The sequence below is a fragment of the Lygodium microphyllum genome, chromosome 11, assembly GCF_053477565.2.
Source record: "Lygodium microphyllum isolate KBCC chromosome 11, Lygodium_microphyllum_v1.1.10, whole genome shotgun sequence".
NCBI lineage: Eukaryota > Viridiplantae > Streptophyta > Polypodiopsida > Schizaeales > Lygodiaceae > Lygodium > Lygodium microphyllum.
In genome coordinates, this window is record NC_141145.1 from 264,161 (window position 1) to 291,956 (window position 27,796).

The window sequence follows — 27,796 nt, forward strand, 5'->3', positions numbered from 1 at the left end:
CATAGGATCATCCATATGTGGGGTAGTCATCCTGTAAAACTCAACAAACCTTTCTCACTCAAAATCAGTTAGCGGGATGAGCGTAGCTCAAATTTGGGGTTACAAGGCTATGTATTTTTGGGTATTTTCTTCTTCAATTTTCAGAAATTCTGAAATATTTCTGTCTCCATTTGCTGAAAGTACTTCAACGAACTTGCAGATAGGTAAAACAGCTTGCTGCGAACAACTTTCCAGTTCAGAGTTTTTGCAAACGAACAAGTCTTCTATGAGTTTCGAGTGTTAGTCAGTTATGATTTAGTCTGACTTGCAGAGTTGCAGACTTAACAGACTTGCAGAGTTGTAGACTTGCTGGACTTAGCCGACTTGCAGAACTTGCAGGACTTGATTCCAAGTGACTTGCTGAACTTGTCTTCTGGTGCGCAGGACCCAAAGTTACTGACTTTGTTTGGCTTAACTGACTTGCAGAGTATGGAGGGACTTAAGCTTAATTAGTTAAGCTTAAGCTTAATAAGCTTAAAACAGCCCGCCGTTTTTTCGTGAAGGGGAGGGGGGGCCGTTTTTTCTTCACGCGTGATTTTCGGACTGATCTTCTTACACCACGAAACGATTTTGAGAAGCTTAGGCTTCTCTTAAGGTCTTAAAGCTTTGTGATTAGGCTTTTAATGAAGAAGATTAAGAGCTTTCTCACTGTTTTTTTCAACGACTTGTTGAAGAGAATTGATGAGTGGTCCTCCGCCGACAGAGATTGGTCCTTCGCGATCTGACAGTGGAAATAGGGGTTCTTGATCGCCAGAAGTCTGCCTGTATCGACGGTTCGCGACGAGATTGACTGTAGAGCCCGTTTGTTCCTGGAGCTCCGCCTTCGCCCGAGATTGGTAGCGATTGGAAGCTCTTGATCTCTGCTCCGCTCTGATACCACTGGTGCGCAGATCGGACGCAGATAGCTCACGTGGTGAATCCCAGAAGGTCCCCAAGAACAAAGTACTCTACTTTTTAGCACAAAAACCCATGTAAAAGCAAGCACGACATGAGACAAGAGACAAATTGGGTTCAATCTCCCCCATGCCTTGTGTGAGCGCTTCACAAAGCATGTATTTAATGTATATTTCCAATCTTTATGCTCAAAAATAGCCCAATTACAAAAATATGACAAGCATTTAGCTTTTGAGTTTGCTTTCTACCAAAAATAGGAAAATAAAGCTAATGGACGGTGCCCATAGAGTTTGGCACGCCCATTCTCAATGTCCGAATAGAAATAACATATCCAGGCGCATAAGCGCATACAAAATAATAATAAATAATCGATGTCTCTATAGACATAACAAAATATAGGTGTGGCGCCTATCAAAATATAGTCCAAAGATCGAAAACCCGCTAGACTCCAATGCTTTCCTCCGCCACTGCTGCTATCTCTACACATCAACTGAAGCATTCACAATCGTTAGTAAAATAACACAATTAAACCGACAAAAGTGAATACCTAGCAGTCTTCAGCTACATAAATAAATCAACTGGTTAGAAATAAATCCTAACCTTAATTTATTACGAGTGCGCACTCTAAACTCATAAACGTTTATTAATTTAATATGCATTTTGCGGAATCACCCGCTATGGAATCACCCATGTACACACTAAATTAATGAAACGCCCGAAAAGGACAGGCGTCCCCATCAACTTCTCGCACAAAGAATCCTCTTTGCGTATGAGCCCCGGTCATCTAAGTTTACGGAATCCACCGTAAAACCTCACGGAATCCACCGTGGAATATGCCTCCTGGCATCAAAATCACCATGCAAGAAGGCATTCTTTACATCCATCTGATGTAAAGACCATCCCTTTGATGCAGCCATAGCAATGACTGCTCTTACGGTTGCCATCCTTGCAACCGGACTGAATGTTTCTTCATAGTCAATGCCATATGTTTGTGCATACCCCTTGACTACTAATCTTGCCTTGTATCTGTTCACAGAACCATCTGCATTGTGTTTCACCTTATAAACCCACTTACAGCCAATTGCATTCTTACCTTTAGGCAAAGGTACCAATTCCCATGTAGCATTTGCTTCCAAGGCATCCATTTCTTCATCCATGGCTTTCTCCCATTTTTCTTTTCCCATGGCTTGCTCAAAAGAAGTGGGTTCTGGTTCTTGTATCACTTTGACCATATATGCATAGTGAATGGCTGTAAATCCATCATACTTCAGCCTATCCACAGGATACCTAACTCTGGTTGACCTGCACAAAGTAGATTCACTCCCAGGTGCTCTCAAAACATCCCTGGTCTTCCTTACTCCAGGTGTAACAATAGAAGGAATACCCAACTCATCATCAATGCTCTGTTCTGAGCCACTGGATTCACCATCCACATAAGAGTGACCTACATTCACATCAAACATGGGCTGATCTACCTTCTCTTTTCCTTTTCTTGATACCTGCATACCACTATTTGCATCGCTTTGAGAAGATTCTCCTGATCTCAATCTTCCTGTCCATAGCGAAGAATGTGAACCACTGCTAGAGGACGCTCCAGGTCCACTAATATTTTGTGACTGCTGCTGTGAATTCTGTGCAGCATTACCATTTTGTGCATCTACATCATCAATCACATTTACTGGTTTATACCAGCTACTCATCTAATCAAAAACAACATCTCTGCTCACTGTAAACTTACGAGTAGAAGGGTTATAGCATCTATACCCTTTCTGCTGTAGAGAGTAACCAATAAAGATGCACTTCTCAGCTTTTGGATCCAACTTGGATCTCAACTCATCTGGCACATGTATATAGGCAATGCAACCAAAAATTTTCAAATGAGAAATATTTGGTTTCCTACCAGTATACCTCTCCTCTGGAGTCATCCCATGTATTGTTGCAGTGGGAGTCCTGTTCATTATGTAGACTGCTGTAGCAACTGCTTCAGCCCAGTAAAAATCTGGCAAGTCTTTTTCGTTGAGCATGGCACGAGATACCTCTCAAATATGCCTGTTTTTCCTTTCTGCAATTCCATTTTGTTGTGGGGTATGACTGCATGAATATTGCTGCTTTATGCCATGCTCCTTCAAGAACCTTGCAAACTCATTTGAGAGGTACTCTCCCCCTCCATCTGACCTTAGGCATTTTATCTGCAAGCCTGTTTCTTTTTCAACCATAGCTTTAAGAGTTTTAAAATGCCCAAAAACTTCACTTTTCTTTTTCATAAAATACACCCAAACTTTTCTGCTATAGTCATCAATAAAAGTGACAAAATAATGACAGCCTCCAAGAGACGCAGCTTTAGTAGTCCACACATCAGAGTGGATTAATTCCAATGGCTTCTTACTCTCTTGAACATGTTTAGGAAATGGTTTCCTTGCCTGTTTTCCAAACTGACAGGCTTCACATACCTTATGCATTTCTGCAACCTTAAATTTGGGCAATCCTGCAACAATATTTTGGGCCTGCATTGATTTAAGTCATTGTACATTGACATGACCAATGCGTTTATGCCAGATATCAATATCTGCAACTACACCGGTCCCATGTGCAAACATTGCTGCACTCAATTCAGACATGTCTGCACCCAACGTAAACATTCTGCCCTTCTTCTTTCCTTTTGCTATCAAGCGACCTTTATTTTTCATATCCTCAACAAAGCATCCATGAGGATTAAATCTGACCTGCAAGCCCTGATCAACCATTTGACCAACAGAAACCAGATTCTTGGTGATATTCGGGACATGAAATACATCGGACAGGTATTTCTTTTTCCCATCTTGCATAGACAAAGGAATTTTTCCAATCTGCACAATAGGATGTACAGTATCATCACCAGTCTCCACAAATCCTGGTTTTTCCATTTTCCTTGCATCCTCCATCCATTCTGCATGACCTGTCATGTGGTTTGATGCACCTGAGTCAACATACCACACATCGTTGCTTTCTTCTGCACTTGTCATAGAATTGTTCATGTGCTGCACCATGAACAAATGCTCATTTCTGTCATCACCCTGTCTACTAGAAGATGCATAATTTCCTTGTTGCAGTTTTCCATTCATGATGTCATTCTGCTTTTTATAGCAGTCTTTAGCCATATGACCCATTTTACCACAGTAGTAGCATTCAACATTACTGTTTGCATTTTGGCCTCTTTGCCATCCACCACGACCTCTTTGGCTCCCCCTGCCTCTAGAGTTACCACGTCCTCCTCCATAGGACTGGTTTTCTTGAGTTTGCTGCATATTCTGATTTCTACCACGGCCTCCAAATCGGCCTCCTCTACCTCTGCCTCTACCTCTTCCAGCATTTGAGTAGAAGACAGTTTCTTTTGAAGTTCCTCCTGAAGAAGATGCACCACCATTTCTCTGCTCCTCAGAAATTAGAAGAGCAATCAACTCCTCAAAATCAGGAAATATTTCACGAACTGAAATGGATGTCCGAAACTGTGCATAATCCTTTCCTAGACCATTCAAGGTCACAGAAACTAAATCATCATCTTCCACTGGCGACCCAATGGAAGCAAGTGCATCTGCAATCTTCTTCACCTTCATGTGGTAGTCATTGATGCTCATATTTTCTCTTTGCACATTATGCAACTCTTGCTTGAGCTGCATTTTCCTGGCTTGAGTATTTGTGCTGTGATTTTTGACAAAGTATCCCATGCCTCCTTTGGCGTACTTGCATCCTGAATATGCACAATCATAGAGTCTGAAATACTGATAGACAGCCAGTACATAACTTTCCTGGCTCTCTCATGCCATGCTTTGAATGCCTGCATTTGCTGTTGATTGGGAACATCAGGAAGAACTGGTTCTTCTTCATTTCCTGCAACAAATTCCCAATATCCTTTTCCCATAAGGAAATTCGTCATTCTAAACTTCTATGCTTGGAAGTTGTTCTTATCAAGCTTTTCAGTTACAATCTGTGAAAGAGAATCAGACGCCATTACAGAATACTGCAAAAAATTCTGTCACTGCAGAGAACAATGCTTCAGCCTCACAAGGGTAAATCTGCAAAACTGACGACGAAGGTGGTATTTAACCACACGGTCACTTCCTAGTGACGATTTTGCATCAACAGGCAACAAGGATGATTCTGTAACTCCCAATGTCTCTGCGCACAGGCATACGATGCAATTTCTACAGTAACTTTTCACCGACCTGTAGAACAGTGGCTGCACAGCATAAAACTGAGCCTTTTCATGAGTGCGTGCAGAAAACTTCCGCCTCCAAAACAGGCCCTGAAATGGCCTCAAATCAAAAAAACAAGGTCGCCAAGGGCTAAAGCCCCCTCCCGCAGCATATACTGCCCTCTTGCTTCACCGCGAAGGGCGTCTCAACCTGAGATAGTGCACTCTTGCAATTTCCGGCTGTGCTACCTATAGAGATCTGCTCCCAAAACAGAAAATGAAAGCAACACTGCTCCTCTTACCAGAACACCGCGAGCTTGGCTTGCTTTCTTGAGCTCCTTACCACGAACAAGGCTCTGATACCAAGTCAAGATTGTGGGAGAGAAGGAAGGAGTCTCACTTCTAGCTTTCTTGCTTGCACAATGGGGGAATACACACAAGGGTGGAGGCTGAAAACAGTTTTCCTCTTCTTAGTTGTGTAAGCCAAAAAGAACTCTCATACAAAGAAATAGAAGAACCCTATATACGGGTCTCAAACCAAAGACAACTAACTAAGGTGGCATACTAACTGAGCCACGAACTAGAGTAGATAAGAATAGATGTCGTCTAGCTATTATTCATGGGCAGTGTACCAACCGCATCTGCAAACTGACAAGTCGGTGACATAAATGCACAACGGTCACCCTGGCATATCGCGAGTGGAGCTCGATATCTCAACATTATGTCCATCCTAGGAACAGTTGGCTTAATGTCACTAGGCGCAGGAAGGGCTAATGGGGCTCCCCTTTCGAAGAATGGCTGCGGCCTATTCGCTAGGTAGGGCTGGCCATAGGGTTGTGAATATGGAAGTCTTCTTGGTAATCTACAATGCGCGACGTCATGACCGAACCTACCACAATTAGCACAAGGTCTTGACCTAGGGTCTTGACACTCGGCTGGTAAGTGGTTTCTGCCACAGTACATGCATTGGACGTGTGGGTGCGTTGGTCATCTCAACATGTCCTACAACCTGGCTAACTCTATCTTTACATCAGCCAAGTCTTGGTTCGTCTTAGTGGCCTTCCCCTTATCATGGGATGATGGGACCAATCGCTCACTAGAGGCTAACGCTCTCTCTGAGCTTCACGAGTTGGTCTCTTCTAGGTTCGCGCTCCTAGAGCTCCGCTCCTTCAGCTGATCATCGACTCTGATGGCTTCCTCAAACACTCTAGCTAGCGCATCTCACTGCAAGCTCGAATTTCCTGCCAAAGCCTTATATAACTCATCATCTCGAATTCCGCTGATGAATACAATCGAAACTGCTCTTTCAGTCGGTCGCTTGCCCATAGGGATTCTCTTGAAGAGACTCCTCACGTGGGTTATGTAATCGCGAATGTCCTCCTTCTCCTTCTGCTTGACATTCATCAAGCGTACTAGAAGATTGTCGGAGTATCTAGGCTCAGAAAATCTCTTAATGAAGAGATCCTTGAGGTCACTGAAGTCGGCTCGTTCTGCACCATCTAAGCTTATATACCAAGTCATTCCCTTGTCACCTAACTAGAGCTCGAATACTTGAGAGTGTTGAGTCAGGTCATTGAGGCCGTTGGCTTTGCAGACTTGTTCAAACTGCTCTACAAAGCTATATGGATCGTTGTGGGGTTGGTATTTGTCAAGTTGCTTGGCAACGATAGGGATTTTAGACTGGCTCTTTGAGCCTTGGTTCGCTCCTAATCCTGCAAGCAGAGATGTCGTTAGTGCCGCAGCACTTTGCTTTGCTGTCATGTTATCTAGCAGTCGCTTCATGAGCAGCTCGCTTAATGTCAAGTCTCCTTCTAGGGCTCTCTCGTGATCTATTCGGTTTCTTCCTGCTAAGTTCAGCACTCCTGCACCTCACGCAACTCCGTGATTTGCCTTTGGCTCCTAGCCTGCTGGTCCCTATTGTATTCGACTATGCTTTGCAAAGCCTTGCGGGCTAGCTTCCTCTCTTCTTCTAGGTCTGTGATGATAGCGTCTGCCGTCCTACCGTGGTGCTCATATCAGGCGAGTGCATCGTAGCCGCTGACCAGCTGCTGGATAGCCTCCGGGAAGACGTTTAAGTCGAGTTCCTCATTAGACCTATGGTCTGAGCCTTCTTCTGCCATAGTTGTGTTGTTGTGCTCTCCCAAGCTATTGATCAGGTTGAGTGGATTTGTCAGATCCACGTCGTTGATGCCACTTGCTTGGTCCTACTTCGCGTGTTGATGGTTTGTCTACATCTTGGGTCCTCTCCTACTAGTGGGTTCCTTGAGTGGTTTATCTAGGTGAGTTCCTTTAGTTATTGAATACAATCCTCAATTTATGGTCACTCAGCGTGCATGTTGCTCCTAGTGTACTTGTGCTCAACCAAGCTTTCAATTTCCTTAAGTGCATTCAAGTACGGAAATTCAAGGTGAGTGCAGCAAACAAACTCGAAGCATCTTATGCACTCTCGCTTTGTTTCGGGCCTAATAGGCTTGTTGGTCAATTTTTTGGCCGCCTTGACAGGGTTCAGGGTCTTTCTAGTATGTTGCCTCGTTTGTTCTTGGCCAATCTAGTTTTAACTGCTCAGCGCTTTGCATCTAGGTCTCTGGGTCTTGCTGCTGCCTACTTCAAGCTGCCAACGGCTGCTTCCTACGATTCCGTCTATTACAAGTGTTAGAATCGACTTCTGAGCATTAGAAGGACTTTAGACAGTTTGCGCTGCTCAGCTCCAACCGGGTTAGGTCAAATTTTTGAGAATCTGATAAGAATTTTCACTCGGCCCAATTGGTCTGAATTGCAGGGTCCGAATGGGTTACTCGGATGGGCCGAGGCGCATGGGCCGAGGGCTGAATTCGGGTCCTCGACAGGGTAGGCTCGGACGGGCCGAGGCACGGACTCGAACGAAGCCGCTCAGACAGGTTGGCTTGGACGAGCCGAGTGGTCAATTCGGACGAGGTCACTAGGACGGGCTGAGGCACTTGGGCCGAGGGTCGAGAATGACATGTGGCCAAGGGCCGAATTGGTCGATGGTCCGAATGGTCGACTCGGACGGGCCGAGTAGGTCTGGCTGAGGGCCAATTAGGGTTTCGAGCCGAGTGGGCCAGGCGAAAAAAGGACCAAGGGTCGATTCTGGGACTCAGCCCAGAAGTGACCATTCGGACGGGCCGAGCGCAGCGCAAAGTCGATATAGTGAGAGTTTGATTTCGGTCATTTCTTGAGATTTACTCAATCGTATCAAGCACAAACCTTCAGATCCTATCTAGGGGGATAGGGAAAGGGATTCATATACGTGAATAGAGTGGTAGGCTCGTCGATGGTGCGATCAGATCGAATCGGGCAATAGTTCTCTCTCTCTCTCTCTCTCTCTCTCTGTAATGGTCACAAATGAGCTCTACCTTGGCCTCTTAGCTCTTATGCCCCTTTTCGGGTATGGTGTTGATGCCCCCAATCACTCACTTGCCGATCTTAGGCATGACAAGCGAGCTTTTTACCAAGTTTTGCACGATTTTTGCCTTGCTTTGCAACAGTAAACCCTACCCTTCTCCGGTGTGATTTCCTAATCCTAACCTACTCTAAATGCAACAAGAATCGAAAGCAAAAAATTGAAATAATTTTTCCATGTTTCCCAATCATCAAACAAACAAAATATACCAAAATACTTACTTGTTTTGAAGATAAAAAACACCCAAACTTCCTACCTATCTCAAGCTCCGTTTCGGGGACAAATCCCTTACTTCCATGCTCGATATGAGGTGTACAAGTGCTCAAGCTTGAATCCGTTGGTCCCAACACAATAGAACCAAAATGTGGGAGCTTTCACTCAACTACCAAGACCCACGGATCGCTTATTGTTTCAAGCATTCCAAGCGAGCTCTAATGGCTATCTCTTACCTAGCCGACGCGCCATCGATCCTATGAGTGTAGTGAACTTACCTTGATGCCGATACGAGTTGCCTCCTCTCTCACACACCCTGGTAGCTCCACGATCCTAGATGCGAGCTCAAGTATCCTCAAGCCTCCTCCATCTCCAAGCTCCATCCTCCATAGCCGCGCGCACAAGAAAAGAGAAGAGAAGAGAAGAAGAGAGAGGAGATGGTGAAGAGCTTCACCCTCTTGATCCCTCACTCTCACACACTCACTCCCTCACACTCTCACACTCCCTCTCTCAAGAGCACACACAAGCAAGAAGATGAGGAGAAGAGAAGAAGAAGAAGACTCTTGTTGCCACACACCAAAAGAATGAGCTCTCATTCACTTTTTGAACTTTATGTATACAAACCGTAAAATCCCATGGGCACCCATCCCTTTTTTACATGATCGGTCCTTGTGGCAAGGTCTTTTTTCCATTTCCCTCTTCTAACCTTATGCCTCTAGCCTACACCCGTCTAGTATTTTACAATTGGCACAGGAGGGAGCCTGACGCTCTTTTACAAGAGTTTTTCGAGTTTTTTGAGGCGCCCCTTCATTTAAAATTGCATTTTTTGCCCCGGCTTAGCTTTGGAGGTTGCCTGGGTATCTTTGCTCTTTTTCCATGCTTTTTTTGCTTTTTCCTACCTTTTTTCGCCATCTCAACTTGGGATTAACACTCACATGTGCATCTTCTATCTCGGCCAGGCTCATTTTCCTGAACCATCTCCAGTGGCTAAGTACACATGTTAACCCCAAGTCGAGATGGCAGAGAAATGAAGGAAAAAGCGGAAAAAAAATAAAAAAAGAGCAAAGACATGCATGCGACCTCTAAAGCTAAGCTAGAAAAAAACGCACAATTTTAAATGAAAGACGCCTCAAAAAGCTCTAAAAACTCTTGTAAAAGAGTGTCAAGCTCCCTCATGTGCCATTTGTAAAAGAATAGATGGGTATAGGTTGAGGCCATGAAGCAAGAAGAGGGAATTAGAAAAAGGGACCTTGCCACAATAGCCGGTCATGTAAAAAGGGATGGGCGCCCATGGGAATGTAGGGTTTTGTATATAAAGTTCAAAAAGTGAGTGAGAGCTCATTCTTTGGTGTGTGGCTAACAAGAGTTCTATTCTTCTTCTCTTCTCCTTGCTTGTGTGTGCTCTTGAGAGAGGGAGTGTGAGAGTGTAAGAGAGTGAGTGTGTGGGAGTGAGGGATCAAGAGGGTGAAGCTCTTCACTATCTCCTATTCTCTTCTTCTCTTCTCTTCTATTCTCTTTTCTCGTACGCGCGACTATGGTGGATGGAGCTTGGAGATGGAGGAGGCTTGAGGATGCTTGAGCTAGCATCTAGGATCGTGGAGCTACCAGTGTGTGTGAGAGAGGAGGCAACTCATATCAGCATCAAGGTAAGCTCACTACACTCGTAGGATCAACGGTGCGTTGGTTAGGTGAGAGATAGCCATTAGAGCTCACTTGAAACGCTTGAAATAATAAGTGGTCTGTGGGTCTTAGCGGTTGAGCGTGAGCTCCCTCTACATTTTTGGTTATGTTGCCGAGACCAACGGATTCAAGCTTGAGCGCTTGCGCGCCTCATATCGAGCATCGAAGTAAGGGATTCATCCCCGAAATGGAGCTTGAGATAGGTAGGAAGTTTGGGTATTTTGATCTTCAAAACAAGTATTTTGGGTTAGTTAGTTTGTTTGATGATTGAAAAACACGGAGAAATCATTTCAATTTGTTGCTTTCGATTCTTGTTGCATTTAGTGTAGGATAGGATTAGGAAATCGAATCAGAAAAGAGTAGGGTTTACCGTTGCAAAACAAGGCATAAATCATGCAAAAAATGGCAAAAAGCTTGCTTGGGATGCTTGATGTCGGTAAGTGAGTGATTGGGAGCATCAAAACCTTACCCAAGAAGGGGTTTAAGAGCCAAGAGGCCAAGGGAGAGCTCATTTGCAACCATTGCAGTGACAGAGAGAGAGAGCCCCCACAAAGATTCGATTCGATCTCGTCTCATCGGAGAGCCTACCACTCACCTCAGGTATACCAATCACTTTCCTTGGCACCCTAGTTAGGATCTGGAAGTTTGTGCTAGGAGTGGTTGTCTAAATCGTGAGATTTGATCGAAATCGTCGTCGCACTACATTCATCGCGCCACGTTTGGCTCGTTCGAGCAGCCGTTTTTGGGCCGAGTCCCAGAATTGGCCCTCGGTCCTTGCCATTCGGTCGACTCGACCCGAAAACCCTAATTGGCCCTCAGCCCATCCGAATCACCCACTCGGCCCCTGCAATTCAGACTAGTTGAGCCCAGTATGAATTTGTCTCAATTTTTTAGAAATTTGACCTGACTCGGCTAGAGCTCAGCAACACAAACTATCGCAAGTCCTCCTGATGCTCAAAACTTGATTCTGACTCACGGAATAGAAAAAATCGTAAGGAGCAGCCGCTTAGTAGCTTGAGTAGACTATCTCGAGATCTAGAAACCTAGAGGCAACCCGCTGAGCCATAAAACCCCTGATTGGACCAAAAAACGACCAAGGCAACGTAACACAAAAACCCTAAACCCCGTCAAGATGGCCAGAGACTTGATCGACAAAGCCTATGAGGCCCAAAATAAAGCGAGAGTGCGTAAGACACTTAGAGATTGTTTGCCGCACTCACCTTGAATTTCTGCACTTGAAGTACACTTAAGAAAAAATGAAAGCCTAATTGAGCACAAGTGCATTGGAAAGAACACACACATTGAGTGGAGATAAATTGAGGATTGTATTTAAAAAGTCAAGAAAATCACTTAGATAAACCACCCAAGGAACCCACCAATAGGAGAGGACCCAAAGACGTAGACAAACCATCAACACGCGAAGTAGGACCAAGCAAGCGGCACCAATGAAGTGGATTTGACAAACCTACTCAACCTGATTGATAGCTTGGTGGAGCACGAGAACTCGACTATGGAAAAAGAAAGCTCAGACCGCAGGTCTAACGAGGAACTCGACTTAGGCGTCTTCCCAAAGGCTATTTAGCAGCTAGTCAGTAGCTACGATGCGCACACCCGGTATGAGCACCACGGGAGGACAACAGATGCTATCATCGTAGACTTAGAAGAAGAGAGAAAGCTAGCCCACAAGGCATTGCAAAGCATAGTCGAATACAATTGAGACCAGCAGGCTAGGAGTCAAAGACAAAGCACAGAGTTGCGTGAGGTGCAGCGGGTGCTGAACTTAGCGGTAGAAACCGAACAGATTGCGAGAGAGCCCTAGAAGGAGACTTAACGCTGAGCGAGCTTCTCATGAAGCAACTGCTAGACAACACCGCAACAGAGCAAAGTACCGCAGCATTGGCGACATCACTGCTGGCAGGATTAGGAGCAGCCTAAGGCTCTAAGAGCCAGTCTAAAATCCCAATAGTCGCAAAGCAGTTCGACAAGTACCAACTTCACAATGATCCATATAGCTTTGTAGAGCAGTTTGAGCAAGTCTACGAAGCCAACAACCTCAGCGACTTGACTCAACGCTCTCAAGCATTCGGGCTCTACTTAGGTGATAAGGGTAGGACTTGGTACATAAGCTTAGATGCCACAGAGCGAGCCAACTTCAATGGCCTCAAGAATCTCTTCATCAAGAGATTTGCTGAGCCTAGATACTCCGACAATCTACCAGTACGACTGATGAATGTCAAGTAGAAAGAGAAGGAGGACATTCAGGATTACGTAACCCACGTGAGGAGTCTCTTTAAGAGAATCCCTACGGACGAACGACCGATTGAAAGAGCAGTTTCAAATGTATTCATCAATGGAATTCGAAACGAGGAACTATATAAGGCTTTGGCAGGCAACTCGATCTTGCAGCAAGACGCACTAGCTAGGGTTTTTGAGGAAGCCATCAGAGTTGACGATCAACTAAAAGAGCGGAGCTCCAGGAGCTCAAACTCAGAAAAAACCAACTCGCGAAGTTCAAAGAGAGCGTCAGCCTCTAGTGAACAATCAGTCCCATCATCCCAAGATAAGGGGAAAGCCATCGAGACAAACCAAGACTTGGCTGATGTCAAGATGGAGATAGCCAAGCTACAAGACATGTTGAGATGACCAACACGCCCACACGTCCAATGAATGTACTATGGCAGAAACCACTTGCTAGCTGAGTGTCAAGACCCTAGGTCGAGACCTTGCGCTAAGTGCGGTAGGTTTGGTCACGACGTCGTGCATTGCAGATTGCCGAGAAGACTTCCGTACTCGCAATCATACAGCCATCCTTACCTAGCAAACACGCTGCAGCCACTCTTTGGAAGGGGAGCCCCATTGGCCCTTTCTGCACCTAACGACATTAAGCCGATTGTTCCTAGGATGGACATAAACCCTACATGCATACCTAGACCGCCTTGTCCCTATGTGACCCACCCAGTCCACTACATAGAAGAGACAAATGAGGAAGAGACTTACGTATACCCTTACATCTCTCATGACGACGAGGGCAACACAGTCCTTATGGACTATCGACCAGTACCGGTGATGGCGTTAGGGAGAGGACGAGATAGAGGCCTAGGAGGACAAACGCAGGATCCAATCATCTGTTGGACTTGTGGTCACCCAGGTCAAGTCTCATCACGTTGCCCTGAGAGGGAGCAGCAGAACAGAGACAAAGCTGACCTAAGGTGCGTTGAGTGTGGAATCACCTATCTCTTCGTCGATTGCCGAAAGCGAAAACCTTCTTCAAGTTTAGCCAACATACCATCTATCCCATTGGGGCTGTTTGGTGTCGAGAACCTCGATGGGAAGGCCACATCTATCCCATTGTGGATCATGACCCGTGCCTAGACGAAGCAGGCCGGCATATTAGTGCCAGGACCTAGCAACCTCGATGCAGCCTCGATAGGGAAGAAGAGCCGCATGCGGAGAAAGAAGAGGTCAGAAGCTAAGATTGCATTGAAAACTGAGAGTGCTACAACTCTGCCTGTTGGAAAGAAGGTCACGGACGCAGAGGCAAAAACTTCAGCCCCTAAGACGGTCGAAAAGGGAACTGCCAAGGTAAAGGAATACCCGCATTCGAAGCATCAACTAGAGGCCATAGAGAAAGTGAAGGACTAGGTGAAAGAGGCCCAAGAGCACTTAAGGGACGCTGAGCCCATTCTAGAGGACGAGATCGATGATCTCTCCAGCATAAGCACGCTAGTCTTACCCCCTTGATCAAAGTCAAGAGATGCGGCCGCACCACAAGCAGCACCACTTAGGCCAAGCCTGGATGCTGCAGGTTTGCAAATCAGTCACGGCCATTGGCCAGGACAATCCAGTTTAGGAGAGAGACGAGCAGCCAATGACCTCCTTACCACTCTAGTGACCATCCCTATGACGTTAAGCTTGGGAGACCTCCTTAAGCAGCATCCCACCCTATGGCAAGACCTGAAGCAATGGGTTGAGGGATCACGAGAACAAGCTGCTGATCTGCACGACCATGATGCAAAAACACAAATACTGAGTCTAACGATGTACTCTGTGCCAAAATCATTGCATGTTAATGCTTTCTGGAAAGGCAACGAGATGCATGCAGTATTACTGGTCCTAGCCCTAGGCGACATGACGAGAAAGGCGATTGTAGACACGGGAGCTCGGGGTTAGTGTGCTGAGCCACATAATACTTCAGACTTGGGAAAACCCACCTGTCGAGACCGCTTGGTTTAATGTCACATTAGCAAACGGCATGAGAGTGAAGCCATTAGGGGTACTTGAAAACTAGCCAGTGAAAATCGCATGTGTCCAGTCCTCTGTCGACTTTATAGTCATGAAGGGAGTGGACTACGATATCCTATTAGGCTGACCCTAGATGTGCAATGCCAGAGTTATCGAAGAATGGGGTAACGGCTTGATCTTCCTAGGCAATAGAACAAAAGCTATGAGGGTAGAGATGGACACTTGGAAGACCTCACCAGTCGACTTGGATGCCATCTCCGCGATGCTCAAAGGTAATGCTCAAGTCAAGAAGTCTTATGGGCCCTTGACCAAGTATATCCCATGCCCAGAGGATGAGCAAGATTGGATGCATGTCCTTGCTACAATCGACCTGTTGTTCTCAGATCATGAGACATATGAGCAAGCCATCAAGATGATGGTCAAGTCTAATGATACGCCCTTTGTACCAGTTTGCATGATGGCAGGAACCCTTCGTGGGAGACCTAAGCCTATCACCTTCCAAGTGCCAAACAACAAAAGAGAACTCCAGGAGATTCTGGAATACTTAATGGACAAGCTAGCTGACAATCCAGCAGCAAACTTCAAACCACTCCAGGATCTCTTAGATGAATCCAAGTGGCAATGGACCAGGGTGCATGACTTAAACCTCATGTACAACTGGGCCCTAGTCCCTGATCAATGACAAGAGATATACCAAGCCCTAGGAAATAATGAGCAGTCTGACGTGGAGGACTCTAATGACGAGTACGAAGACTGCCAATTCTTCAGTGACGAAAGTGAGGGTGAGATAGATACCGTAGAATACAACACTGAGGGTCATGAAATAGAACAAATACGAGTAGACTCCAAGCCACAGAAAAAGAGTGTCTTCAGGATAGAGCGAGGGGTCACACGCATGGATTGTGATCACGCTTGGTTAGAACACGTAGGAGCCATAGACTTTGAGCAAGCAGGCCTAGCCCAACCGGGAATGACACCAATGCTTAGGACAGAATCACCATCTGAACTGCAACCACCAGGGGAGACCACCTTTTCTAGCGAAGACGGAGAGTTCGACTCTAAGTCGGAGGTAAGTTCAGATAGCGGCCCAAAAATACCTAGGCCGCCCAAGACCCAATGCACCAAGGGGGACCTACCCATCCACCTAAGGCGCAGATGATTGAAGCAGGAAAGGGCGAAACAATTCAGGGACACACGAACAGACAAACAGCAAAAATCGTAGGACCTCCCTAAAAGATTTATGAAATTCAAGAAAGGAGATAGGATAGTGATCTTGTTGGGTGCCAAACAGCAAGGCAAACGAGCGAACCAATCGAGGAACCAACCAAGGTCAAGGAGGTGAACCTAGCCCAGGAAGGGGAGACACCCCGACCAACCTTCATTGCCGATGACTTGACTGAGGAAGAAGAAACGAGTCTTGTCTCTCTTGCAAGAGTATGTAGACATATTCGCTTGGTCCTTGGAAGAGCTCAAAGGGGTAGATCTGAGTGTAGTGACTCATAATATACCAATGACACTAGACGCAACATTGGTGAAGCAGCGACCATACCCTATGAATCCAAAACACGCTCATGCTATCAAGGAAGAGATTGATAAGCTGATGAGAGCGGGATTCATTTACGAAATTGAGCACATGGACTGGGTATCACCCATAGTCATCGTGATGAAGAAAAATGAAAAAATCAGAGTGTGTGCCAATAAAAAGAAGGTGAACGCTGCTACCAAGAGGAACAATTATCCATTTCCATATACCGAGCACATGCTTAAAAGAGTGGCGGGCAAGGAGACCTACATTTTTCTGGATGGCTTCTCAGGATACAAACAGGTGCAAGTGCATCCTGTCGGACAGGTATAAGACTGCCTTTGCCACTGAGTGGGGCATCTTTGCTTACATAGTCATACCTTTTGAGTTGGCTAATGCCCTTGCCACTTTCCAATGCCTCATGTGCACCATATTTAAAGACATGCTTTGCAAAGAGTTGGAAGTCTTTGTCGATGATCTCTGCATTCACTCGACCTGGATGGAACACTTAGCCAAACTCCAAGCAGTCTTTGAGCAGTGTCACCTATATCATCTCTCCTTGAATTCCTTAAAATGCTAGTTTTGGGTGAAGCATGGATGCATCCTAGGCCACGTGGTATCAAAGAACGGCATTGCCACACTGACTTCTTGAAAGTTAGGTTTATTTTTGACCTTCCACCCCCAATCAACTATAAGGGAGTCCAATGCTTCTTAGGCCATATGGGATACTATCGGCAATTTGTGCTGAATTACGCGTTGATGGCCACACCTTTATACAAGCTACCGATTGTCTTTGAATGGATTGAAGCATGCCAACGAGCATATGAAGAGTTGAAGAAGGCTCTAACCACAATACCAATTCTACGAGCCCCAGATTGGACCATTACCTTTCACGTGCATATCGATGCTTCTAAATTTGCTGTGGGGACAGTGTTATGCCAACCTAGCGAACACAACCTAGACTATCCAGTGAGCTTTGCTAGCAAACAACTCACTGAGACGGAAATGAACTACTCGACGACAAAAAGAGAGGGATTGGCCATGGTGTTTGCTATGAAGAAGTTTTGGCATTATCTATTGGCTACACCCTTTACCTTTTTCGTGGACCATCATGCCTTGCTATATCTAGTGAATAAACCTTGCACTACAGGATGCATAGCTCGATGGCTCCTTCTGCTTTTGGAGTTTGACTTCTCCGTGGTTGTATGGAAGGGAAAACAACACTACATGGCTAACCATATGTCACGCATCCCCACAAGAGAAGCGGTTGAAGAAGGCATTGCCGATGAATTACCAAATGTCATCTCTTTAACCTTTCCAACGAGAGAGATTTATTCAAGGCCGATCTAATGCCATATTAGACGGCAGATGACATAGTCCAAGTGCTTGAGCACGGACTACCTGAGCGATCGATAGAGAAGAAAAGACTTAGGCGACTCATTCTCAAGATCCAACCCTACCAATTGGTAGCAGGCCAACTGTATCGCCTAGGGCAAGATGGATTGCTGCACAGATGCATGTGCGAGCATGAGATGCACGATGTGCTCTTAGAGGCACACAATGGAATTGCTGGTGGACACTTTAGCGGAGATATGATGGCCTGCAAGAAGGTATTGTAGTCTCAACTATGGTGGCCAACACTGTTTTGTGATGCAGCACGATTTGTTAAGAATTGTGACGAGTGTCAGCGGACAAAGGTCTCGATTCGCAAGGATCAAATGGAGTTGACCCCAATCATTGCATGACAAACCTTCAAAAAATAGGGAATCGACTTCATAGGACCCATCAGCCCCGCTGCACAGCATTCACAGGCCAAATACATCATTGTGGTCACAAACTACCTAACGAAATGGGCAGAGGTGAGAGCAACACGAAAGAACGATGCTCAAATAACTGCCAAGTTCTTGTGGGAGCATGTAATCTCACAATTCGACTACCCCATCAAACTAGTCACTGACTAGGGCACACACTTCATTAATGAAGTGATAGCGCATCTCCGATCCACCTTCCTAATTATCCATCGAAAATCCTCTCCATACTTGGTGCGCAGATCGGTCACTGTATGCTCACGTAGCGAATCCCGGAAGGTCCCCAAGAACAATGAACTCTACCTTTTTGCACAAAAAACAATGTAAAAAGCATGAACGACAAGAGCAAGAGACCAATTGGGTTCAATCTCCCCCCATGCCTTGTGTGAGCGCTTCACAAAGCATGTATTTTATGTATATTTCCATCTTCATGCTCAATAATAGCCCAATTTACAAAAATATGACAAGCTTTTAGCTTTTGAGTTTGCCTTTTACAAAAATAGGAAATAAAGCTAATGGACGGTGCCCATAGAGTCTGGCACGCCCAATCTCAATGTCCAAATAGAAATAACATATCCGTGCGCATAGGCGCATACAAAATAATAATAAATAATCGATGCCTCAATAGACATGACAAAATATAGGCGTGGCGCCTATCAAAATATAATCCATAGGTCGAATACTCGCTAGACTCCAATGCTTTCCTCCGCCACTGCTCCTATCTCTACACATCAACTGAAGCATTCACAATCGTTAGTAAAATAATACAATTAAACTAACAAAAGTGAATACCTAGCAATCTTCAGCTACATAAATAAATCAACTGGTTAGAAATAAATCCTAACCTTAATTTATTACGAGTGCGCACTCTAAACTCATAAACGTTTATTAATTTAATATGTATTTTGCGGAATCACCCGCTATGGAATCACCCATGTACACACTAAATTAATGAAACGCCTGAAAAGGATAGGCGTCCCCATCAACTTCTCGCACAAAGAATCCACTTTGTGTATGAGCCCCGGTCATCTAAGTTTACGGAATCCACCGTAAAACCTCACGGAATTCATCGTGGCACGGAATCCACCGTGGAATATGCCTCCTGGAATCATACCCCCGGGGTGGGATAGCAATTGACCTCAATTGCTATTAGCTCAATGTGGAGCTAACAGAGTGGGGAAAGCATTTAAGTCTCTAGCGTGCATCCATTGTGCTTCCTCTACAGGATGGTTCTTAAATTTTACTAGATATCTAGAATACCATCGGCCAGTCCTAGTGGTCATAAAGTCAATGTCTATGATAGCTTCTAGTTCAAGTATTTCAGTTTCTTCCTCTAGTAAAGGTGGGTTTTCATAAACAGGGTGGACAGGTAATTGGCCTCTAAATGGTCTCAATAAACTAATGTGAAATGTATTGTGAATTTTCCAATGAGATGGTAATTCTAACTTGAATGCATTATCATTAATTTTATGAATGATTCTAAATGGTCCATAGAATCTAGGAGCTAATTTGACAACTGGATGTCTATCTACACTTTGCAGTCTACGTTTTTCTATTCTCAGCCAAACATAATCATCAACTTTGAAATTCATGGCTTGTCTTTTCTTGTTGGCTTGTTTGGTATATAATTGCTGGGCTTTAGCAATCATATCCTTAACCTCATCAAAAATACTATTATGCATACTAGCAATATCATCAGCACTCTGAATTCTATTAGACAAAGATGCAACAGGTGTAGACAATCTATATCCATAAATGACTTCAAAGGGTGCTTTCTTTGTAGATGTGTGCGGTGTATTGTTATATGCAAACTGTAATAAATGCAAATGAGTGTCCCATGTCTGAGGTTTAGAGATAGTATATGCACGTAAAAGATCTAGAATGGTGCTGTTTGTGGCTTCTGTTTGTCCATTTGTTTCTGGATGAAATGCAGATGAAAAATCAATCTTGGTGCCTAAATTCACAAACAGAGTAATCCAAAAATTGTTACAAAATCTAGAATCACGATCTGAAATGATAACTTTGGGCAATCCATGGTTAGTAAAAACAGTTTTCAAAAACAATTGTGCTGCTTGTGATGCTGTTAAAGTTTTCTTACATGAAATGAAATATGCTTGCTTACTAAATCTATCTACAATTGTCCAAATCATGTCATGGTTAGATTTAGTATTTGGTAAACCAGTAATGAAATCCATAGATATATGTTCCCAAGGTTTAGATGGAATAGATAAAGGCATTAATAACCCATACTGTTTACCATGATGTCTCTTTATTCTTTAACAAATCAAACATTCAGATACAAAATTAGATACATCTGCATCCATATGCGGCCAATAAAAATCTTCAGTTAACATGCGTAATGTAGAAATGATACCTCTATGACCTTGATATGGGGGACAATGAATTTCATTTAAAACAAAAGATCGGAATGGAATAGTAACACACAGTCTCTTTTCAAAGAACATGAATCCATCATTATATGACAATGAATCAACAGGAATGAAATTATTTTGAACTAATTTTTGCCAATCAGAATGAAAAGTAATATCTTGGTGATATGTGTCTTTCATAGCAATCAAAGAATCAAAAGATATGATAGAAATGTTATAAATTGCAGGTCTTCTACTTAATGCATCAGCAACTACATTTTCTTTTCCAGGTTGGTATTGAATGATAGGATGGAAACTTTGAATGAATGAAGCCCATTTGATATGGCGGTCAGAAATTTGGGGTTGGCTAAGTAGATGTCTAATGCTTTGCTGGTCGGTCTTTATCATGAATTCTGAACCCATTAAATAATGCTTCCATTGTTTTAATGCTTGTACAACTGCTAAGAGTTCTTTGTCATAAGTGGAATATTTGAGCTCAGAGGGTTTCAGCTTAGAACTAGAGTATGCTATTGGATGGTTGTCTTGCATTAGCACGGCTCCTATTCCTGATCCGCTAGCATCGGTCACAACTAGAAAGAATGGTCTATTAAAGTCAGGCAACTGTAAAACAGGGGCATTGGTTAATGCATGTTTCAGTAAGTCAAAGGATTTCTGTTGATTTTCGGTCCATTGATAAACAATTCCTTTCTTGAGAAGTTTGGTTAATGGTAAAGCAAGCAATGAAAAATTACGTACAAACTTCCTATAAAAACTAGCAAGACCAAGGAATGAGCGTAACTCATGCACGTTTTTAGGAGCAGGCCAATTCAATATTGCATCAATTTTCTTAGGATCAACTTTAATTCCTTCAGATGATACAATATGACCTAAATACTCAATTTTTGTCTTAAAGAATTCACTCTTTTCAGGATTTGCAAACAGTTGATTTTCTTTCAATAACTGAAAAACTAATGACAAATGCTCATAATGCTCTTTCTCATTTTGACTAAACACCAAAATATCATCAAAGAAAACAATCACACAGTACTGATATTTCAAAAAGATACGGTTCATCATTCTACTAAAAGTGGCAAGTGCATTAGTCAATCCGAATGGCATGACTAAGAATTCGTAATGGCCAAACTGTGTTCTGAATGCAGTCTTAAATATGTCAGATTTATCTAGCCTCACCTGATGATATCCAGACTTAAGGTCAATTTTACTAAATATAGAAGATCCTTGCAGTTTATCCATAAGGTCATCAACTCTAGGTATAGGATACATATTCTTTACAGTGATCTTATTTAAAGCTCGGTAGTCAATACACATACGATAGGTATTATTCTTTTTCTTGACTAAGAGTACAGGTGCACCGAATGGAGAACTGCTAGGTCGAATTAAACCTCTATTTAGTAATTCTTCAACTTGACTCTGGATTTCTTTTTGCTCTATTTGGTTGTGCCTATATGGTGCTTTGCAAGGTGGTTGTGTGCCAGGGATCAAATCAATCTTATGATCTTCTGGACGTGAAGGAGGTAAACCTGGTGGTAGGTCTTCTACAAAACAGTCCTTAAAATATGCAAGAAATTCCTTATGCCTGTTGAGAAACACGGATCTAGAGCTAGTTGGCTATGGTGGACGCAAGTCAAACACACGATACATTATCAGAGTGAGAGATTGTAACTCAAATGAATTAGGTTTCAAGATAGATTAGCTTGGACTCATAAAGACAGTTTTGAGTGACTCAAACTGATAGTGTCATTGCATTGAAATGAGTGTCAAGTACATGCCTTTATAGCTTTTTGGATAGTACCACTGTACCTCACTGTGCATATGGGATTTTGGACCTCTCTTCTTAGAGCTTCTAGAGCATACATCTTTGTCATATCTCTCATACAAAGCCACTTATGGGCAAGCCTCTTTTGGGCACACATTCAGCCTCTATGGGCACACATCATTTGCTATTCTCAACACCCCCCCTCAAATGATGAGTCTCTACCCTTGCTGGCTTTTGCCCCCTCTACATGTAGACATGGACCAGGAGACTAGCTCTTTGGCAGCCTAGTCAAGTTAAGGCTTGAAACTTTACATCTTTGGTAGGGTTTTTACAATATCCACTATGGGAACAAATTCCTTAAAACAGTTTATCATAGTTGTTAATGGTAGCGGAAGTATCTTTTTCTTCTTCTTCATTCATGAATTGATTTTGGTGGTGGTTATTTTGCATCTGCTGTGCTCTTTTCTTGTGGAAGCATTCACTGACAATATGGCCAGTTTTACCACAATAGTGACATGTAATCCGATCCTTGTTATTGTTGTTGATGAATCCTCGACCTCTTCCTTTAGGTCCAGCAGCTCCTTTGGTGTACAAAAGATTTTCCCTAGATGATGAGACATTGTCTTTTGCATTCTTGGTTTTTACTTTGCCTTCTTCGTCAAGTAGTGAGTGCTCAATATCTTTAAGTGTGAGGCTTGGAACATTACTCAAAGTGGACACAAGATTTTCATATGGATCCTTGTTTACACTTGCAAGCAGTACGGCTATTGCTTCATCTTCCTCAATATTCTTTTTAAGAGATGCAAGTTGAGTTTTTAAACTCTTAAACTTATTAATGTGTATGGTCATAGAAGCACTGTCTTTGATATCCAGTTTATAAAACTGCATGAGAAGTTTTACCTTTGAATTCTTTGCTTGAGTACCAAACATTTTATCAAGTTCCTCCCAGGTGGTTTTAGCATTTCTAATGCCAGATATATGATGTAGCACATCATCACTTAATCCCCAAGCAATGATGCCTAGTGCCTTATTATTCATCTTCTTCCATTCTTTGGATTTGAACTGGTCTTCTTCAACGAGCCCGTCTTCATCATCTTCCTTCTTGTTATCTGCATCATCTTCAAACAAGTCCCATAAGTCTTTCCGCATAAGATGGTACATGGTCTTCTCCTTCCAGGCATGGAAGCCTTCACCATTAAATTTTGCTATATGTTCCACTTCAGTCATTTTTAGTAGGAGGTCTTACCACGAGAACTCTCGGGCAGTGTCTATTCTTTTTACAAGAAGATAAGGGATTCGATAATTGTGCAAGCAAATAATTTCATGCGGGAAGGTATTACCAATTGGCAATCTTGCTCAATGGCAGTGTCTAATCCCTTACAAGTGCTTCAGATATTGAAGAAATGGCACAAAATGCTAGTGTCTAAAGAAACTTGATGGAGTAGAAAATCAGTATTAAAAACTAAGATCGCCGTGAATAGCTTAGAGTGTGGGAGAGTTGGTTTGAAACAAGAGAGTGTGAACAGGGGTATTTGAAAAAGGCTTATTTAAGCCTTAGAGATAAGGCTCTTTAAAGCCTTTAAAAATTTAGTCGTGAATTGCTAGAAGAGCCCGCCGATTCTGCACACGTCGCTGTGAAACACCAGGCTATAGATTAGCCGAAAGATCTCTTGCTGGTCGCAGACTTGTTGCAGATTGTTCGAGCTGAGTTGAGTTTAAGGAACGAGAGGATGTCGGTATCCTTCGAAATAGCGAACGAATACCTTAGGGAGTTGGAGCGTTTGCAGAGGAAGCAGGAGGCTATCATCGCCAAGATCAATAAAATCCACTCCAGACTTCAGAAAACGTCTCCAGATGTAGCAGAGAAGTTTCAAGAAAAGCCTAGTTGCACCAGGACAAGTTGCCACTCATCGGAAGAAATCAGGAGGTGAACAAAAAACGGAAGCGGATGAAAGCAGATGCAGATGGCTCACGCCTAGCGTCTCCATCTATCACTCTACGGTCACCTCATACATGCATAATTCCTTTTCCAAAGCCTTCAGACCCTTCAAGTGCTCCAGACTTTACCACAGGCTCTTCGAGGTAGTTCTAGACTCTCCACCTAACAACCCAAACACCAAGTCTTCTCAACTTGAGCTCTCTTCCTTCCTCTCTATTTCTCTGTTCCAAAAAACAGCCCCTGTGCTTTATGGAGTAAGCAAGCCCTTTGGTAGTACCTCCTTCCTTAAGCTTCTTCTCCTTGTACACACAATGGATGTTGGATGGTTTGAAAGATTGGGATTGGAATGAGCTTGTAAAAGGAGAAGAATGAAGGAGGGAAAATCCTAGAGCATGCACAGAAGAAGAGATTCCACCTACTAGCTTCCTAGCTCAGCCATGGCTCTGATACCATGTTGAGAAACACGGATCTAGAGCTAGTTGGCTATGGTGGACGCAAGTCAAACACACGATACATTATCAGAGTGAGAGATTGTAACTCAAATGAATTAGGTTCCAAGATAGATTAGCTTGGACTCATAAAGATAGTTTTGAGTGACTCAAACTGATAGTGTCATTGCATTGAAATGAGTGTCAAGTACATGCCTTTATAGCTTTTTGGATAGTACCACTGTACCTCACTGTGCATATGGGATTTTGGACCTCTCTTCTTAGAGCTTCTAGAGCATACATCTTTGTCATATCTCTCATACAAAGCCACTTATGGGCAAGCCTCTTTTGGGCACACATTCAGCCTCTATGGGCACACATCATTTGCTATTCTCAACAATGCCTAGGGTGCATATGATTTTCCTTTGCTTGCAATTCATTCACCCAAATGAGATATGATTTACTACTCTTGTGTAATGCACGCTTAGCTTGAGTATGCGAAAGCAGTGGAAAAACATTAGATGCATGCATACCATATAATGTAGTAGATTTTCCTTGAAAATTAATATTCAGTGTGTGTAGAATAATCTATATCTGGATTATGCTGGTGTCGCCAAGGCATTCCTAAAATAATGTCACTCGACTGTAATGGAACAACTAAGAAATTTCTTCTTTCAGTGTATGAACCAATTTGAATCTCTAAATCTTGCACTTCCTGTGTACCATTATACCTAGTGCCTAAAAATGCAGCTTTTATGCGATAATGCGTAGGTACAATCTATAATTTCAATTCCTTTACCAATTTTGCTGAAATAAAGTCATGAGTACTACCGTCATCATGCAAGATAGTCTTTTCCTTTCCATGCACCAAACATTTCATAGTCAATAATGAATGTGGAGTAGGCATACCTGGTAAAGTGTTGGAAGTGGTAGTAGTGTCGTCATCATCTTCAGTGAAATCAGGCATATCCTCATGCTCATCTTCGTCCATGGCTCCAAGATAGTTGATATGAGCTGGTGGCTTCTTTGAATGACAATTTGCTGCAAGATGTCCAGGCTGGTGACATTTATAGCATACTATTGGCTTGGCTTTGGTTACATTATTTGCAATGGTTGGAAGTCTAGGTACATTTGGATTTGGCTGTGGAATAGGCTTAGGATTTGGATTGACATTGGATGGTAATGCAGGTGGTTTAGCCCAATTCTTGCGGAAAGATGATGAAGAGAAACGACTTGGATTAAATCTTCTAAAATTGGAATTGAATTGTTTAGATCCATAAGTACCATTGGCTTGGAATTGCTGTGGTCGTCTGTCTCTACCGCGTAACTTATCTTTAGTGTCGTGAGCTAGTGAGATGGCGTCTTCAAGGGTAGCAGGCTTGAACATGTTCACTTCAGCGTAGTAATGTCCAAGAAGTCCAGACATATAATTCCGCTTATGTGTCGTCTCTGGTACGTCTTCAAGCATGCGTAGCTGTAGGAGTGCATTCCAAAAACGCTCTGTATACTGAGGAATAGGCTCACGATCCCGTTGTTGAAGTAGATCCCATTGCTTGATAGCCTTCTCATGAAATTGCGGTGGAAGGAAATTCTGCATGAACTTCTTCTTGAAATCTTCCCAAGTAGCAGGACATTCTATGCTCTTGCGTACTACAGTCCACCAAAGTGATGCTCTGTCTACCAAATGATTAGTAACACACTTGATTTTATCTTTTTCTGGATAGGTTTCCTCATGGAAATAGTCATCAAACTGACTAATGAATGATAAAACAGTCTTTCCTTCTCGTATACCATTGAAAGTGCGAAATTTGAAACTTCGTTTACTTATCTTTGATTCCTTGTGAATGGTTTGAGCTTCAAGAGTGGCGTCGATGGTACGTCGAATCAAATCTTCAGCTTGAGGTTCTTCTTGGTCGGTAGATGCTCTTTGTAATTTTGCCAATTGTACTTGCAATGCTTGCCTAGCCCTTCGTTCTTCTTCCAATTGCATCATGATTAGGTCCAGCTTTTGTTCCATGGTAGGCTCAGCTAGGTCGTCTTCAGCCATAGGATCATCCATATGTGGTTCCGTCATCCTGTAAAACTCAAAAGACCTTTCTCACTCAAAATCAAGTTAGCGGGATGAGCGTAGCTCAAATTCGGGGTTACAAGGCTAAGTGTTTTTGGGTATTTCTTTCTCAATTTTCAAAAAATCTGTGATGTTTCCTTCTTCGTATGCTGAAAATACTTCAACAAACCTGTGTATGGGTAGAATACTTTGCCATGAACAACTTTCTAGTTCGGAGTTTCTGCGCGCAGGAACAACCCTTCTAGGAGTTTTGAGCACAAGTCAGTTCTGACTCTAGTTGACTAGTCTGACTTGCAGAATTGCAGACTTAGGTAACTTGCAGAGTTGCAGACTTAGCTGACTTAGTGAACTTGCAGGACTTGATCAGGATTGACTTGCAAAACTTGATTTCTGGAGTGCAGGACCTGAAGTTTGGTGATTTGCTTGCCTTGTGGGACTTGATTAAGCTTAATGATTTAAGCTTAGTAGCTTAAGCTTATGGAAGGGGGGAATTTTTGATAAACGACGCAGATCGTGGAGGATGAGGGCAGCCGTTTTCTCACGTCGCGCAAATTTCGGACATATTCTTGCAGCTCGATGACAATTTTCGTGAAGCTTGTTAAGTTCCTTAAGCCTTTAAGCTTTAATACTAAGCTTTTGAAGAAGGTAGATATGGAGCTTCTTACTGTATATCCACGACTTGTTTATGGAGATGAGGGAGTGGTCCTCCGCCTGTACAGCCTGGTCCTTCGCGATCTGAGAGTAGAAACAAGGGTTCTTGATCGCCAGAAGTCTGCCTGTATCGACGGTTCACGACGGGATTGACCGTAGAGCCCGATCGTTCCAAGAGCTCCGCCTTCGCCCGAGATGGGTAGCGATTGGAAGCTCTTGATCTCAGCTCTATTCTGATACCACTGGTGCGCAGATCGGTCGTTGTATGCTCACGTAGTGAATCCCGGAAGGTCCCCAAGAACAATGAACTCTACCTTTTTGCACAAAAAACAATGTAAAAAGCATGAACGACAAGAGCAAGCGACCAATTGGGTTCAATCTCCCCCCATGCCTTGTGTGAGCGCTTCACAAAGCATGTATTTTATGTATATTTCCATCTTCATGCTCAATAATAGCCCAATTTACAAAAATATGACGAGCTTTTAGCTTTTGAGTTTGCCTTTTACAAAAATAGGAAATAAAGCTAATGGACGGTGCCCATAGAGTCTGGCACACCCAATCTCAATGTCCAAAT